A 3,369-nucleotide genomic window follows, 5' to 3' on the forward strand; every position below is an offset into this window, starting at 1 on the left:
CAATGTCTCTGATAAGGTGATATTTCCTTTCTATATGTTTTGCACTCTTATGGCTTTTTGGGTCCTTTTAATTAGCCCCCGCGCCACTGTTGTCACAGTAGAGCTTAATTGGTTATCCATATCTGGAACAACTTCCAGATCAGTTAAGAACTTCCTGAGCCATGTAGCTTCTTTTGCGGCTTCGCAAGCTACAACATATTCAGCTTCCATGGTAGAGTCAGCAACACACTTTTGCTTTATACTTCTCCATACCACGGCTCCTCCATTAAGAGTGAGCACAGATTCAGATGTCGACCGTCGACTATCTCTATCCGATTGGAAATCAGAATCTGTGTATCTGGTGAGAGACAGATCTTCTCCGGAATATATCAACATATAGTTTCTCGTTCTCCTAAGATACTTGAGAATACACTTTACTGCAACCCAATGATCTAATCCTGGGTTGGCCTGGTAGCGACTGACCACTCCCACTTCATAGTAGATATCTGATCTTGTACACAACATGACATACATAAGGCTTCCCACAGCCGAAGCGTAGGGATACCGTCTCATATCTTCTTCCTGTTGTGGAGTCTTTGGACATTGTTCCATAGAAAGGTGAATACCATGCTTAGAAGGCAAATTTCCTTTCTTGGAATTCTGCATCGAATACCTAGACAACACTTTGTCTATATAAGATGCATGTGATAACGCCAAAAGTTTTTTCTTGCGATCTCGAATAATCTTAATCCCAAGAACATAGCTTGCCTCTCCCAAATCTTTCATTTGGAATTGGTTGGCTAACCACTCATTCACATCTGTCATCATTCCCACATCATTCCCAATGAGTAGGATGTCATCGACATGAAGAACTAAGAAGACTGCTTTCTCTTCTTTCTTGTACTTGTAGACACATGGTTCATCAATGTTTTGATCAAATCCATAAGACTTTATAGCCTCATCAAACCTGATGTTCAATGATCTAGAAGCCTGCTTCAGTCCATAAATGGACCTCTGCAGTTTGCAGACTTTCTGCTTTTGGCCTTCCTCTATGTAACCCTCTGGTTGTTCCATATAAATGGTTTCCTTAAGATAGCCATTCAAAAAAGTTGTCTTGACATCCATCTGCCATATCTCATAGTCAAAATATACTTCAATGGTCAGGAGTATCCGGATGGACTTAAGTATAGCTACTGGCGAAAAAGTTTCCTCATAGTCAACTCCCTCCTTTTAGGTATTACCCTTAGCCACTAGCCTTGCCTTATAAGTCTCTACTTTTCCATCCACTCCTCTCTTTCTCTTATAGATCCACTTGCATCCAATGGGTTTTACCCCTTCGAGTAGATCTACAAGTTGCCAGACCGAGTTAGAGTACATAGACTCCATCTCGAGTTTCATAGCTGCTTGACATTCTTCCTTATCAGAATCATCCATCGCATCCTTAAAGGTCGATGGATCCTCCTTACCGTCATCAGCAGTGACTTTGGGCTTTCCCGGTATACCAGTCGGGTAACATGCTTACCCTCCCACTACCACGAGGTGCCTTAGGAGTCTGATTAGGAACTATGGTCTTTTCTCTGAGTGGTTCGACAACTCTTGTCGGTTGTGGTCCGATCTCATCGGAAAGTAACTCTTCCAATACTATTTTACTTCTGGGCTTAAAATCTATCATATAGTCATGCTCCAGAAAAGTGGCATTTGTCGATACAAATACCTTTTGATCTGCTTGACTATAAAATAGTCATCCTCTTGTCCCTTGCGGGTATCCCACGAAGATGCATACTTCTGATCTTGGTTCCAACTTCCCGGTCTTTTGCCTCAGCATGTGTGCTAGACACCCCCATATGCGAATGTGTCTTAAACTAAGTTTTTGACCATTCCACAACTCTAGAGGTAACTTAGGTACAGACTTAGATGGAACTAGATTCAGAATATACATAGCGGTTTTCAGGGCATAACCCCAAAAGGAAGTAGGCAGTGAAGAATAACTCAACATTGATCTTATCATGTCGAGCAAAGTCCGATTTCTCCTTTCGGCTACACCATTCTGCTGTGGTGTACTGGGTGCAGTCAATTGGGATACTACACATTCTTCAATCAAGAAATCCCGGAACTTTTGGTCTAGGTACTCACCCCCTCGATCTGATCGAAGTGTCTTGATTGGTTTACCTAATTATTTTTCAACTTCTGCTCGGAATTCTCTAAACTTTCCAAAAGTTTCAGATTTCCGTTGCATCAGGTAAACATAACCATATCTCGAATAGTCGTCAATAAAAGTGACGTAATATTCATAACCTCCTCTAGCTTGGACGTTTAACGATCCACATACATCTGAATGTATCAGCTGAAGGGGTTCTGTAGCTCTCACTCCTTTTGCTGTAAAAGGCCTCTTGGTCATTTTACCTTCCAAACAAGATTCACAGACCAGAAGCTCGCCAACTGTTAGCTCGCATAAAGGACCATCCTTTACCAGTCTTTCAATCCTATTTAGGTTAATATAACCAAGTCTAAAATGCCACAGATATGTGTTATTTTCATGAGAAATCTTTTACTTTTTATTCTTAGGTTCGGCAACTCTGAACATTTCAGTATTAAGCAGTAAGTTAGGCATTGGCTTTATACAATCTAAACCATCATCCCGACGTCCAGAACAAATATTTAAACCATTTCGAGAAATATGAACAAATTCATTATCAAAATAAAGTTTAAATAATTGTTCAAATAACTTAGCCAAAGAAATCAAATTTCTACTAATGTCTAGAATAAAATAAACATTGTTCAAAACTAAAAATTTATTTTCCCTAAAACGAAGTCTAACTTCTCCCACTGCTTTTGCCGAAACTCTTACGCCATTGCCCACTTTCATCGTGTAGTCCCCATCGGCTAGCTCGGTATAAGAACTAAGACTCTGCAAAGAAAAACAAACATGATTAGTTGCTCCCGAATCAATTATCCAAGCTGAGGTATCACCCTCTACTAATTTCAAGGACTAGTAAATCTGATTTACCTTGTTCCTTTTTCTTTTTCAACTCATCGAGATACTTGTGACAGTTTCTCTTCCAGTGCCCTTCGCCATTACAGTGGAAACACTTTCCTTTGGGTTTCTAAATGGACCTTTAGCCTTCTTGGGTCTCTTCTTCTTTCCTTTCTTTGCTTTCCCTTGGTTCTGGTTCTTTCTTTTATTTTTACCAGAAGTTCCTGCAACTACAACATTTGCTTCTCCTCCCCTTCGCTTGTTGGTGGATTCGAAGTTTTGCAGGTCATTCATGAGTTCAGTGAGATTGGACTTTTCTTGTTCATAACAAATTTGTTCACGAACTCATGAAAATCAGGGGATAGGCTTTCCAAGATGATGCCAACTTGGGTGGCTTCATCGATCCTGGCACCATT

Source organism: Morus notabilis, unplaced genomic scaffold (assembly GCF_000414095.1).
Source record: "Morus notabilis unplaced genomic scaffold, ASM41409v2 Scaffold388, whole genome shotgun sequence".
In the NCBI taxonomy this organism is placed as follows: Eukaryota; Viridiplantae; Streptophyta; class Magnoliopsida; order Rosales; family Moraceae; genus Morus; species Morus notabilis.